This window comes from Furipterus horrens, unplaced genomic scaffold (assembly GCF_987537825.1).
Source record: "Furipterus horrens unplaced genomic scaffold, mFurHor1.1.pri manual_scaffold_4, whole genome shotgun sequence".
Lineage (NCBI taxonomy): Eukaryota > Metazoa > Chordata > Mammalia > Chiroptera > Furipteridae > Furipterus > Furipterus horrens.
This window is the reverse complement of record NW_028327174.1, coordinates 158,052,720-158,068,282: the sequence shown is the minus strand read 5'-3', so window position 1 is coordinate 158,068,282 and position 15,563 is coordinate 158,052,720. Positions and strand designations below refer to the sequence as shown.

General features: G+C 39.6%; 1 pseudogene; it reads left to right on the top strand.

Annotated features, from left to right (window-relative positions):
- The first annotated feature begins 1,063 nt into the window (after positions 1 to 1,063).
- On the top strand, positions 1,064 to 2,619 carry LOC150013151 (cleavage and polyadenylation specificity factor subunit 6 pseudogene; annotated as a pseudogene).
- The last annotated feature ends 12,944 nt before the right edge of the window (positions 2,620 to 15,563 follow it).

Here is a 15,563-nt window from a genome sequence, read left to right as displayed (position 1 = left end):
TGCTCTCGGGGCAGTTTGGTTCCAAATGTGCGCTACTGTCCCCAAACATACTGCCTCTGTGTTCTGAGTGTTGAGAGTTAAACTAGAAGTGCTGGAGGCAAGACAACACTAGGACAGCTGAAATGGAAATCCTGTGGTTTCAGAAGAGATTTAATCTGTATGGCAAGTCTTTAGTGCTCACTTTTCTGAAAATTAAAAACAAAAACAAAAACCTAAATACATTTTTTAAATCACAGTACTTCTCCACTGATATAAGAAATAGTTATTCAAATTTAATTTGTTAAAGGTTTGATGTTTAACTTTTAAATCTTAATAAATTACTAACATGATAAACAATATTTTGTCTCTTATGGAGGATTTAAAAATGTAAACCCCTTTAATTTTATAATATATTTCCATTTATAATGAAATTTTAAAACATGACCTGACCCACAAAACACTGTATACCTTGACCAAGTTCTTATCTATCTCTCTCTTACTTTATTTTACAAAAATATAACCGACAACAAAGTATACCTTGACCAACTAAGTTCATATCACAATTAGTATTTTATTTTATATTTTATTATAATGTTTGACCACAGAGTCATTTCTTTGCTTTATCCAAGAATTAATGGATTTAAATGGAGGAAATTTTTTTTTTTTTTGGTTTTTCAATTACAGTTGTCCCATTTTCCCCCATTTCTCTCCCCCACCCAACTAAATGGAGGAATTTTTTAAAAGAGCAGTTCAACCCAGATGGGACAATCCTATTAAAAGGATTGTCCAGGCAGAGTTACCAGTCATTTAGTTACCCTGAAACACAAGGTAATAAATACAAAATCTGCTTCCAGCTGGGCCCTGGCTGGGTAGTTCAGTTGGTTAGAGCATTGTCCCCATATGCCAAGGTCTGATCCCTGGTCAGGGTACATACAAGAATCAACCAAAGAATGCATAAATAAGTGGAACAAATCAATGTCTCTCCCTTCCCTTCTGCTCTAAAAGTCAATAAATTAAAAGAAAAAAAATGTTTTTATATCTTCCAACAGGAGGCACCTGTGGCGGCGGCCAAGACCAAGGGAAGATGGTGGACGGTATGGACTACATAGACATTTACGGGGATGCCAGGAAGCTGAATATGGTGGGCATGATTAAATAGATTTGTATGATGATGTGATCTCTCCATCTGCAAATAATGGAGGAGATGACCCAGAAGATTGGGATTACATGGATACTCTCCCACCAACTGTTGGTGATGATGTGGGTAAAGGAGCAGCACCAAATGTTGGCTGTACATATACTGGAAAGAGAATTGCATTGTACATTGGAAATCTAACATGCTGGACAACAGATGAAGACTTAACTGAAACAGTTCATTCTTTGGAAGTAAATGATATTTTGGAGACAAAAGTTTTTGAAAATCAGGCAAATGGCCAGTCAAAGGGGTTTTCCCTTGTTCTTGTTGGATCTGAAGCATCCTCAAAAAAGTTAATGGATCTGTTGCCTAAAAGAGAACTTCATGATCAGAATCCTGTTGTAACTCCGTGCATAAACAGTTCCTTAGTCAATTTGAAATACAGTCCAGGAAAACTACACAATCAGGACAAATGTCTGGGGGAGGTAAAGCTGGTCCTCCAGGAAGCAGATCACATGCAACATATCCACAAGGTGGTAGAGGACAGGGCTGTTTTCCAGGGGCTGTTCCTGGTAGGGACAGATTTCCTGGGCCAGCAGGATCAGGAGGGCCATCCCCACCTTTCCAGCTGGATAGACTCTACTATATCCACCCTTAGGCCCTCCAGGCCCACCTGGTCCACCAGGTCCTCCACCTCCTGGTCAGGTTCTGCTTCCTCCTTTAGCTGGGCCTCCCAATTGAGGAGATCGCCCTCAACCACAAGTTCCTTTTCCTGGACATTTTGGGCAGCCTCCATTGGGTCCCCTTCCTCCTGGTCCTCCACCTCCAGTTTCAGGCTACAGCCCCCATCGTAGTCCACCACCACCCCAGCAAGGACCACCTCCACCTCCAGGTCCCTTTCCACCTCATACACTTGTTCCTCCTCCTCATCTTCCTGGACCACCTCCAGGTGCCCCACTGCCAGCTCCACATGTGAACCCGGCTTTCTTTCCTCCAACAACTAACAGCAGTCTGTTTACATCAGATAGCTGGGGTCCACCTCCAAGAGATCATCATGGCCAACCTTCACCATATGATAGGGGTGACTATGGACTTCCTGGAATGGAAATGGATACAGCAAGAACGCCATTGAGTGAAGCTGAGTTTGAAGAAATCATGAAGAGAAACAGGGCAATCTCAAGCAATGTTATTTCAAGAGCTGTATTTGACACCAGTGCTGGTGTGATGGGAGTGCTATTGAGACATCAGTAACTGCAATTTCTTTAATTAAACAATCCAAAGTATTGGATGATGATCATTGCAAAATTCTTATTAGCTGTTTGCAAGATTGCCTTCATGAAATTGAATCCAAGTCTTATGGTTCTGGATCAAGATATGAACAATCAAGAGAGAGGGACCATAGTAGATCACAGACAAAAAGCTGGCGTCATAAATCCCACAGTAGAGATCATCATGGTGATTATTATAGAGAGAGAAGCAGAGAACAAGAGAGACACCGGGATTGAGGCTGAGAACATGACCAAGGGCCCGAGTATCGTCCTCCTTAGAAGCTGACGGAAGCGGAACATCCTCCAAGGCAAAAAGTCTTCATGAGGGAAACATGATGCTTGTCCAGCAGTTTGCTTCTTGTGATTGAACTGAATCTGAATAAGGCAAATCTGCATAAATGGTAACCAATAGCTCTACTGTGATTTTTGTGTTGCTTAACTTTGTATTTGAAGAAAGCCTGTGTGGTTTAAAAAGGTACAGCTTTTGCCACTTTACTACTGGTTATACACTTTTCGGCCGTTATAATGTGCAAGCAATTAGAAAAATGTCAAGTAAATGATCATTTTTATAGTAGTTTGTTCTTTTAACAAATGTTTATATGATAATGTCTGTAAACAGCACCACTTTGAATATAATATTATAGATGTAGTGTTGTAATGAACTGCTTAATGGGGCTGATGTGTAAAGCTGTTCAAGTTATTTTATGTTTACACCTCAGGGAAAGTCTTGTGTTTAGTAATATCTAAAGATAATGTTACTCTAACATTTATACTGTCCTTTAAAAAAGCATGGCAATAGCATTTTTGGATATGCATCAATCTAATCTTGCATTCAGTACATTAAACATACTAATTAAGTGTCAAACAAACAAACAAAAATCTCCCAACTGTCCTGGAGCTCTCCGAATACTTCTCAGTGGTGACTTAACTAAAGTAAGCTCATCTCACCAGAACTTGGAGAAGAAGGAGGAACACTTTGAATGAAATTACTTAATGAAGAAAATATTTCTTCTACTACCCAATGTGACAAAATGTGCATAAATTAACAAATTATATTTGACTTAAACTTCATCTGTACATGGTTTGTATTTTCTGATTCCATCAACTGATACCTGTTTCTGTGTGTGTGTGTGTGTGTGTGTGTGTGTGTGTGTAGTGGGGTTCTAAAATACTGTTCTAGCTTGTATAGTTCTGAGAAAGAAGGTTTTAGATTGGGAACCAAGAATCTTCTCCATCACCCACATTTCCTAAACTTTTCTACTTCCATCACTGCCCCCATCAAAAAAGCTCTGCAAATTCCCCAAATAAGAAAAACCTGGAACTTAGAATAATCAACTCAGTATAAAGAAAGAAAGATATTTAAGTTTATGGGCAATCTTCCTGGAGGAGATAAAATTTATTCATCCTTAAGTGTTCAATATAACATAAATGACCCATTTACTTGTTATATCTGGCTTTCCATCTACACAATGCTGCTTACATCAAAGGACTATTTAATAATCCTATGAGATGATATAGATGAAAGAGCTCTTAAAATTGCAATGTTATATTCAATCCCAATGATTGTTAATGATTATTATTATAGAAGAGGATATAATAACTATGTATAAAATATTTCATTGATGCTTCCAATAAGGTGCTGTAGTTGCCTCTCTTATATCCCCTCACTCCTACTATTTGAGTGTGCAGAGGCCCAATTCTTAAAATTCTAAAAAAATAAAATTTATCTTATTGGCTGTGTGACTTTATCCAATCTTGTCTAAACCTCAATGTCCCCATCTGTAAGTGGCTGCAGCATAACAACGGTTCAGCCTACTTTACTGGTCTTCTCAATGATCTAATAAAATAATGTATGTGAAAGAATTCAGTAGATAGCTAGATCTATCTATAGAAAGAAGTCATACAAGAATTATTGTAGCAATTATTAATTGAGGAAAGCTTCAAGACACTAGTTGATATTGGAATAACTGAAGAAAGCAAGCACTCCAGGTCTGAGGCAGGTGATTGGTTATGGGAGCAATGTTAAAGTTAGATTTAAAACAAAGAATTCGTGGCAGAAAAATAATGTATAGAACTTCATAGATTATACAATTTCTTCCCTGCCTAGTCTGAAAAGTAGGGTTCTATGGGACAAACCATGGAAGGCATGACATGCTATAGAAAAGGCACACAGAAAGAGGAAAGAGTTAGCAAGATTACACTAGAAATTGCCTAGAAGACAGTGAGACCAGAGAGTTAGAGAAACCCTGGCAAGTGGTATAATTTCCTGGCTTCTCTTCTGTATTCTTACCACTGTTGCATATGTCCATACACTTCTGTGGGTTGACAGTGGCTATAACCATGAAGTGTTTGCAGGTGCTGTCAATCTTCATGGACCCCAGCAGAGCTACATAAGACTGATTCAGTGCTCTCATGGACAATCTGTGGAATTTCCAATTCTCTCCCCAAGGTTTCTGTCAATCCTCCAAGATTAGGTTGTTTAGTGACAACCCTGGCTCAGAGCTCCTATTTCTACAGAATTAATTAAGGATTGTCTTTCTTTTCCATACACAAACTCCCTGTTTTGTATCTTGTTGACTCAGAGGCAGAACTTGCCCTTTTTCCTTGACTTACATCCCTTCTTTCTCCAGTACACATACCACACACAGACACACACACATTCCATGAGATCAAATGTCACTGAAGGTTTGGAATGAGAGAGGGGATTTATAATTGTAACTCTGAATGTTAGATATCCCTATATTTGTAAAAAGTCCCTTAGCCATTTCATGTTGTTCAGCCTCCCTATTTTTTATTCCTTTATTTTTTAATTATTTTATTTTTCAAATACAGTTTGCACTCAACACTATTATGTATGAGTTTCAGGTGTACAGCACTCTTTCTTTTATTCTCAAATCATGTCCCTGAATTTCTGATCCTACCAGTGGAAATTTTACCACTGTTTTACTTTTACTTTTCCTGGTGGGCTCATGTCTCAGGGTCTCACTTTCTACCTCAAAGTAGCACCTCAGGATATATTTCTAAAAACATATTTTTAAAAACACATGGTGGGCATGAAAGTGCATGCATCTAATCTCCTTTTAAGGGAAACTGCTACAGGATCATAGATAACAAAGAGCCTCCTGCTGCCAAACCTTTGTCTGCACTGTGGCAGCCAGTGACTGGACACAGTGAGGCTCCTAGAGTGGCCAGGCTTCTTGTCTGACATGGGACCCTGCTCAAGAGAGCACCATAGACCTGACCAGACTTCCTCAGAACTGTGCTACAGTCAGAGGTTCAGTCTACAAATTCTTCCTTCTAGTCTCCTTTCACAGTCTGAAGGCTCTCCTTGCCTACTCTGTCCTATCCCCTCCACATCTTTCTCCCCAGTAAATCTATTGCTCATATAATTCCACTTGCTTCTTGGAAGACCTGAGATAAAATTACCCCTAAGAAGTGTTATGACGCTAGCATTTAAGATAATTTCCCCCAACTTTGCTGTACTGATATAATCATGGAATCTCTTCATTGATGATTATATCTATTTTGTAGATGACAGGTATACATTTCTCCAGGATAACCAGATTAAACTTGGTCTAAGGTCTACAATCACTGAATTTAAATAGCCAATCTTCAGAAATCGTCTTTTCTAAACTAAACAAAGAACTCCTGGTTCTCAGTGTATGGTGGCTTCAGAAATAACTTCTCAGTCCATTCAAAGACTAGTGGTTGTTCTAGAGGCTCTACTCTATAGGTGCCTCATTATTAATAATTTTACTGGAGACTTCCGGCCAAGACGGAGGCGTAGACAGACACGCTGTGTCTCCCTCCATAACTAAAAAGGAATACAACTACCTCAAAACTAAAAACAACCAGAAGTTCCAGAAAATCAAACTTCATGGATGTCCAGCAAACAAAGATATAAAGAAGAAATACTCATCCAGACAGGTAGGAGGGGCGGAGAGGACGTGGTGTGGTGGCGGCGGCAGCAGCAGCAGCAGCAGCGGCATGCCAGCAGAAAGATCAGTCACGTGTTTTAAAAAGTCAGGAGGGACACCTGGGGAGCATTCCCAGCTCCTCACTGGACTTCACAGCTCACAGCCCCAGCACCGGGGAAAATCAAGCCTCATTGCTTCTGACTGTGCAGACCAATAGAGGTTGGCGCTGAGGAAGAAACTGCGGGTCTCAGCAGAGTCTTCTTGTTTAAAGGGCCCCCACGGTCCTAGAATGTCCGCAGACCCACCCACTCTGGGAACGATGGCCAGGGCAGCAGCTAGAGGGGCGCCAGTCCGGTGCGGAAGTGGGAGAGGTGCCTGGAAAAGGGGAAAGTGCTGGGCAGGCATCATTGTTCCCTCTCAGACCCCTCCCCCACATACAGCACCACAACATGGTGAAACAGGTCGCCCTGTACTGACAGATACCTAAGGCTCCACCCCTTACAACGTAACGTGGAGGTAAACAAACACAGAAGCCTGTCAGAATGAGGAGACAGAGAAGTATGGCCCAAAAGGGGGAATGGATCAAGGTTCCAGTGGGAGAACTAAGCAATGAGGAGATAGCCAACCTCACAGACAAGGAGATAGCCAACCTAATGGATGCAGAGTTCAAAGCACTGGTGATAAAGATGCTCACAGGTTGACAGATATGCTTGAGTACAGCGAATGCATAAGGGAAGAAGTGAAGGTTATGCTAAGTGAAATGAAGGAAAATCCACACAAAACCAATGGTGAAGGAAAGGAAACCGGGGTTTAAGTCAATGATTTGGGACATAAAGAAAAGAAAAGTCAACCAGTGCAGAATAAGGAAGCAAGAATTGAAAAGAATGAGGAAAACGTCCCAAATTTTGCAAAGGAGATGGACATACAGGTCCCGGAAGCATGGAGGGTCCTGGGCGAGCTGGGCTCACAAGGGACCACACCAGGATGCATCATGATTGAGATGCCAAAGGTGAAAGATAAAGACAGAGTTCTGGGGGCATCAAGAGAGAGGCGGAGAATTGCCTACAGGGGGGTGCCTATAGGACTATCAGCTGATTTCTCAGCGGACACTTTGCATGCAGGAAGGAACTGGCAAGCAGTATTCAATATGATGAAAGGCAACGTGCAACCCAGATTACTTTATCCAGCAAAGATATCATTTGGAATGAAAGGGCAGATGAAGTGCTTTCCAGACAAGGTAAAGCTAAAGGAGTTCATCATCACCAAGCCATTATTATATGAAATGTCAAAGGAATTTACTTAATAAAAAGAAGATCAAAACTATGAACACTAAAATGACAACAAACTCACACATATCAACAACTGAATCTAAAAATAAAAACAAAATCCAACTAAGATACCAGAATAGGAACAGAATCATAGGTATGGGGATCATTTGGAGGGTTATCAGCTGGGAGTGTGGAGGGGGAGAAATGAGAAAATGGTGCAGGGACTAAGAAGCATAATTGGTTGGTACAAAATAGGCAGGGGGAAGTTGAGAATAATATAGGAAAGGGTGAAGCCAAAGAACTTACATGCATGATCCATAGACACGAACTAAGTGGGGTGGGATTGCTGGAGTGAAGGGGGGTACTGGGCAGAGGGAAACAAAGGGGAAAAAAGTAATTGGAACTCATGTAACAACATAATCAATAAAATATACTTAAAAAAAATTCTACTGGAGACTTAAGGGCAAGGCACTTAGTGCCTGGTCCATATAGGCAAACCTGCAGCCTTTCTCATAAACAACCCATAAACAGTCTGAACCTTACAAATCTGCAATTCCCCTTATTGTTTAGGAATATATCTATCTTTTAAAGTGAGATCATTGTCCTCTTCTACTTTTGAAGCACTCTTCCTTCATTTTTAATGTGCTTACTGAATCCTTTGAAAACAAAACTATACACAGTTGTCCTCAGGAACAAACCCATCAATGACACAAGATTTGGCTGTTCTTCTAGGAACAGAGAATACTGGTGTGTAACTTTTAGTCAAAGGCTGAAAATAACAAAACAGCTGATTTTATTTATTTTTAAGTATATTTTATTGATTATGCTCTTGGTGTTGTCCCAATTATTTTCCATTTGCTCTCTTCTGCCCAGTACCTCCCTTCCCTCCAGCAGTCCCACCTCCTTAGTTCATGTCCATGGATCATGCATGTAAGTTCTTTGGCTTCACCCCTTCCTATACTATTCTCAACATCCCCCTGTCTATCTTGTACCTACCAGTTATGCTTCTTAGTTTCTGCATCATTTCCCCATGTCTCCCCCTTCCCCCTCCCAGTTGATAACCCTTCAAATGCTCCCCAAACCTATGATTCTATTCCTATTCTGGTTGTCTGCTTAGTTTGCCTTCGTTTCTATGCCCTAGATTCTGTTGTTGATAGTTGTGATACTGTTATCATTTTAGTGTTTATAGTTTTGATCTTCTTTTTCTTAAATAAGTCTCTTTGACATTTCATATAATAATGGCTTGGTGATGATGAACTCCTATAGCTTTACCTTGCCTGGGAAGTACTTTCTTTGCCCATCCATTCTAAATGGAAGCTTTGCTGGATAGAGTAATCTTAGTTGTAGGTCCTTGCTTTTTATCACTTTGAATACTTCTTGCCAGTTTCTTGTTGCCTGCAAAGTTTCTTTTGAGAAATCAGCTGATAGTCTTACAGGAATCCCTTTGTAGGCAACTATTCTTTTCTCTCACTGTTTTTAAGATTCTCTCTTTATCATTCACCTTTGGCATTTTAATTATTATGTGTCTTGGTGTGGTCCTCTTTGGGTCTAGTTTGTTTGGGACTCTGTGCTTCCTTGATTTGTATGTCTTTTTCCTTCACCAAATTTGGAAAGTTTTCCTTCATCATTTTTTCACATAAGTTTTCAATTTCTTGCTCTTCCTTTTCTCCTTTTGGCACCTCTATGATTCAGATGTTAGCATGTTTAAAGTTGTCCCAAATGTTCCTAAGCCTCTTCTCATTTTTTTCAATTCTTGTTTCCTCATTCTGTACTGGTTGACTCTTTATTTCTTCCGTTTGTCCCAAATTATTGATTTGAACCCTGGCTTCCTTCCCTTTAACATTTGTTTTGTGTGGATTTTCCTTCATTTCACTTAGTATAGCCTTCACTTCTTCCTTCATGCATTTGCCATACTTAAGCATATCTGTCAAGCCCGTGGGCATCTTATCACCAGTGTTTTGAACTCTGCATCTGTTAGATTGGCTATCTCCTTGTCACTTAATTCTCCTACTGGAACTTTGATCTGTCCCCTCTTTTGTGCCATACTTCTCTGTCTCCTCAATTGACAGCTCGTGTGTTTCCCTCTGTGTCTTAGGTAGAGCTATTGCACCTGTTACATTGTAAGGGGTAGAGCCTTAGGTATTCATTAGTTTGGGGTGACCCTTTCCACTGCCCCATGGTGCTGTATGTGGGGGAAGGGTCTGAGAGGGAACAATGCCACTTGCTCTGCAATTGCCCCATTTTCCAGGCACTTCTCCTGGTTTCTAAATGGGACTGATGCCCTTCTACCTGTTGCCCTGGTTGTGGTTCCCAGAGTGGGTGGGTTTGTAGATGTTCTAGGTCTATAGGGGCCCTTTAAATAAATGGATTCTGCTGAGAGACCAGCAGTTTCTTCTGCCTACCCAAGCCCCACTGATTTTCACAGTCAGAAACAATGATGCTTTATTTTCTGTTGTGCTGGAACCATGATCTGTGCGGTCTACTCTGGGGCTGGGATCACTCCCCAAGTGTCCCTCCTGACTTTTATTATGTGTAACTGTGCTTTCCGCAAGCCAGCCAAGCCACTGCCTTGCTGCTACCTCCCTCCAAGCCAGACTATGTCCTCTCCACCCGGCTCCACGCCTCCTCCCTGTCTGGATGAGTATTTTTTCTTTATATCTTTTTTGGACTTCAATGCGGTTCAATTTTCTGGTAGTTCTGGCTGTTTTACTTTTGAGGTAGTTGTATTTCTTCTTATTGTTGTGGAGGGTGGTGAAGGATGTCTACCTATGCCTCCATCTTGGCCAGAAAAACAGCTGATTTTACAGTAGGTTACTTGCTCTCTCAAATTTTCAATAGACTGCTATACATATTTCCTGTATTACATTTTCTAGATATTGGATATTTGAGCAAAGAAAACCCGGTAGTACCATAGCTTTGTGTCCCAGGAAGCCCCTAGTGGTACAACTTTGTTGTTCTGACAGCCACTTGACAGGGGCTTTTTAGTGTTTCTGCCATAGCAGGACAGATGTAGAATTAGTGGACAACAGAGACAATTTCCTCCAAAAGACATTTTCATGTAAAGAAATGGTGATTCAGAGTGGTAAGGTATTGGTCCAAGGTTACACTCAGTGTTAAGGCAACAACTCTGTCTACATCCCGTGGCTCAAACGTGTAGCAATATAAGTAGAAAGAACATGGAGTTACAGAACTGGTTTTTGTTTCTTGTTCTCTGAGAAAATGTGGACATACTAGTTATATAATAAGATTCTGTTTTCCATCTTTTTAAACTTTACCTTCTAATAAATACCTTCCAGAGTTGTTTGGAGGATAAAATAGAATAAAAAATGTGATTGCAGTGATATGCTTAGTAAATGGTTAACAATCAGCTCCTGGCGCTGTTGGAAGAGCCATGGTTTGTAGCATTTGATGATTGCCGTGGTATAACTATTTCTTCTGCTTCAATTTCAAGCTTCCAACAGTTTAAAAAATGGCTGGCAAGATTCCTGAAAATTTAACAATTGCCTTTCACAAGCCCATATAAGCTGGCACGGGCTGGCTCCAGCACACCACAGAATGGAAATACTTGGTATATAGTAAGTACTCAATAAATATTTGTTGCCCTCACAAGGCACAGGTTCTTTCTACCATGTCCCATAACTATTGTTTGATTAACACTATCTCTTTGAACTCCCCAAGAGATGAGAATCATTGCTGTCATAATCTATGTAAATAAAATGAACTCTCATGTGAAGGTGCCTGCATAGGGCATTTGAGGGTATATTTGAAATGGTCTTTCTACAATACAGGATGTGTGAAGTGGCTGGAATTCACCGTGCAGAAGCCTTGTGACCTCCCAAAGAGATAGGTTGACATTGTCTAAACAGATAAAACTGAGGTAAATTTCAAGCCTGTGGAGATCATGAAACAGAAAAGAAATGGTGATTTCAAATATGAACTTTGAAAAGCAGATGGCTTGTACTATAATTGAGCCCTTTCTCACATGGGCACTTCTATGTAACATATTCCAGGATGAGTAGAAATGACACAATTATTTACTGTTTTTTTTTTTTCATATAAAATTTTAAATTGATTTTAGAAAAAGAGAGAGAAAAACATTCATTTGTTGTTCCACTTATTCATGCATTCATTGGTTTCCTCCTGTGTGTACCCCGATTGGGGACTGAAACTGCAACCTTGATGTATCGGTACAATGCCCCAACAAGGTGAGCTACCCTGCTAGGGCAATGACACATTTATTCCTGTTTCGTAATGGTTCTCCCAAACAATTCCAGGTAGAGCTCCTGTCCTATCTGTATGTTTGCCTGCTTGCTTTAAAGATGGACTATGGACTTCCACTTCAAGCCAGGGAGTAACTGTTCCAGAATTGCCCTCCCTCTGTAAACAATAAGAAAACTGGACAACATATATGGCACAACTCTGTCCAGATAATGGGACAACAGTATGATTAAGATTGTGATTCCCAAGAGAAGAAAAACAATTGAAATGATCCCCACAATTTTCCTGCCTGGGGCAGGGTTGCTGGGTTAAATACGAGATGTCTAGTTAAATCTGAATTTCAGACACATCACGGATATTTTTATTATAATTATGTATGAAAATGTGTTATTGGATTTTTATTTGTTAAATCTGGCAACCCTACTTGGAGGCAATTTTTACACTGCAATAAAGGGAGAGGAAACTCAAATGTTGCACGGTAATTTCACAAGGATGAGGAGACAGAAATTCTTGTGTGGTGAGACTGAGGTAACTAGAATTTGCAGGGCAGAGTACTGTAGGGAAGCAAGGTGCACAGGGAAAGAACTCCAGAAATTTTTACAAAAGCTCCCTTGGTTTCTTGGCTGAATATTACTCTTACGTGTGCATAGGATGAAATTCCACAAGGCCAGACAAAGAATAAAGGCTAAAAAGTTCACACAGGACTTGGAGCCATTTGAATTCCATGATCCAGGTCAGGGAAACTTCTCTGACTATTTGGGACCATCAAAGGAGGACCTGAGAAGGGTTAAAGGTTAGTAGTAGGGCTTTGTTGGCCCTAGAATAAAGGCAAAACTAAACCCACTGTAACGAAGCTTTAAACCAAGCCTCAAAAGAATCAAAGTGATCTACAAGTAAATTAGCCGCCCACTCAAACACATTTTGCTACTTTTTAAAGAGATCAATAAAATCTCAACACTCAACAATTCAATTATAATATCCATCCAATCAAAAATGACTAGAGATGCAAAAAAGTAGTAAATTCTGGCCTATAACCAGGAGAAAAATAATAGACCAAAAATGGCTGAAGTGATAGAATTAACTAACAAGGAGTATAAAGCATTTTTTTGTACATATGTTCAAGGATTTAAAGAAAAAAAATTAGAAGAAAATCAAAACTATAAAGATATAAATTGGGCAGTTGATTTCCCTGCCTAATGCCACTTCACTTGAGTCTGAAATTGTGTGCTATGAGCACGTACTAGCTAATGGACATGAAAGCAGAAAAAAACTATCTTATTCCTCATTTGATACAGGACATCATAGAAAAAGTGGAGGTAATCTAGAGAAGATTGCATTTCTCCAAAAGGGTTCATTCTCATAGTTCACAAGAAAATAGTCAACTCTTGACTGTAAATCATGCAAGAAAATGCAGATCTGAAAAATAAGCTTTTACTCAAAATTGTTTTCTCGACTGTAGAGATGAAGATAAGTGGCTGCAGCCCTGGCCAGGTGGATCAGCTTGTTGGAGCATTGTGAGGTGCACCAAAAGGTTATGGGTTCCATCAACAGGGCATATACCTAGGTTGTGGGTTTGATTCCTGGTGGCAGCACATAAGGGAGGAAACCAACTGATGTTTTTCTCTTGTCGATGTCTCTCTCTTTCTCAAATCAATAAACATTTCCTCTGCTGAGGATTTTAAAAAAGAGAGATCCTAGTTTGCATCATGATTACAGAGGAGGTAGGAATGAATGGGGCATAGACATAGTATGTTACTGATGGGCTCTTAAATATGACCTGCAAGTGTATTGATTTGTTTTTTGTATTTAGATTATGGATTATTCACCTATTACAAATGTATGTGAAGAAGGATTCATTGATGCTTAATTTTTTTTATTTATTGATTGATTTTAGAGAGAAAGAGGAAGGGAGGGGGGAGTGAGAGAGAGAGAGAGAGATCAGTTTGTTGTTCCACTTATTTATATATTCATTGGTTGATTTTTTTTTTTTTAATCCTCACCCAAGGACATTTTTCATTTATTTTAGAAAGAGGCAAAGTGGGGGTGGAGAGAGAGAGAAAGAGAGAGTGAGAAACGTTGATGTAAGGGAGTACCATCAATTGTTTGCCTTCTCTGATGTCCCCGACTGGGAATCAAACCTGAAACTGGGGCATGTGCCCTGACCATGAATTGAACCTGCAACCTTCCATCCACAGGACAATGCTCCAACCAAATGAACCACACTGGTCAGGGCTAATAGGGTGATTCTTTATGTGCCTTGATTGGGAATTGAACCTGAAACCTTGGCATATTGGGACAATGCTCTAACCACTCTTAAGTAACTGAGCTACCTGGCCAGGGTGAATTGATGCTTCTTAATCAGAATAAAAAAGAAACTTTTTTTTTTTTTTTTGTGGCTTCAGACACTTAATTTGTATCTAGGAAGTTTTGGTTTAGCTTCCATGTTATTTTCTATAGCTGTTTTCTTTCCACATTTCCCTTTAAACACATGAAAAAGCATGTGTTTCATCTTTAACCTCTCAATTATACCCATTATCTTTTTCCTTTCATCCTTTTCTTCCTTCTCTTTACCTTCATTTGAATTCCATTCAAAATTTTCTCTTGAGTCAACTATAGGTAATTTTACCAAGCTGTTAATATCATTCTAACTTGAAGAATAAAAATAAGCATAAGCTTATTATCTCATGGTGAAAATGAAACCTCCTCTATCAGGAAATAACTGACAGATCTGTTGATTTATCACGAGGTTAAACAAGGTCCAGCCTGCTCTGACACAGTGGTGGTGGTGGGGAGGAGCTAGCCAGGTGTTTATTTAAGTGACTGAATTTTGCCCTCCTCCCCCTTCAAAAAAGTGGTTCCAAGAAGCATGTTGTAGGCACAGTGCCAAGAGAATACATTTTATTCTGTTGCCAAACTTCAACTCTGTTGGTAAATATTAAGTAAGAGGGCATGCAAGGACAGTCCCTTTTCACTATCATGCCCAATATGACATTATATTACATCCTATTTTTAATTTGAACACCATGAGCCATATTCGAGCCTCAGCATTTTAAAACACAACTTCAAGGAGTGAAGAGATTCTGAAGATGCCAGAAAAACAAAATCAAATTCAAATCAAAGTGTTTGCTATAAACCTTAGCAGATTCAGATCACACTGCCATGGATGGGACTAAAAGCTCTCCCTGATTAACCTCTTGTGAAAAGGACGAGAAACTAACTCAACCAACAGTGCTATAAGGCTTTTGCATACACCCTGAGGACTTCAGCCTGTTCTTGAAATTTTTGTGATTAAATTATTGGGGAAAAAACGGGGAGAAGAAATCACCAGGGAAATACTAATGGCAAGACTCATTTGTATGGGACAAGAGTGAGAAGAGAAGAGAAAAAACAGAAGGCGGAGGAGGAGAAATAAACATGTAGTAGAGAGGATAGTTTTGATTCTTGGAGGAGGGAAGGATAACAGATCGATAGGTTCTTGCTCAGACTATTTCCATTTGGGCCATTATGACTGGATGGGAATGGACAGGTGAAATTTTACAACATATGTACAAAGATTTATTTAGAGTTTTTAACTATTCATCAAGATAGTTGAAAGTATTTAGAAGTGGATACTAATCAGAAGATCACAAAATTAGTAGTGATTTCTGAAGGTTTGGAAGGAAAAAGTTAAAGCACATTATCCAAAGAATCACAAATACCCAAAGTTCTGATTACTGAGAATATAAGATTAAAGTTCTTATTAGACTCAATATGCCCAGAAATACAACAAATAGCATGT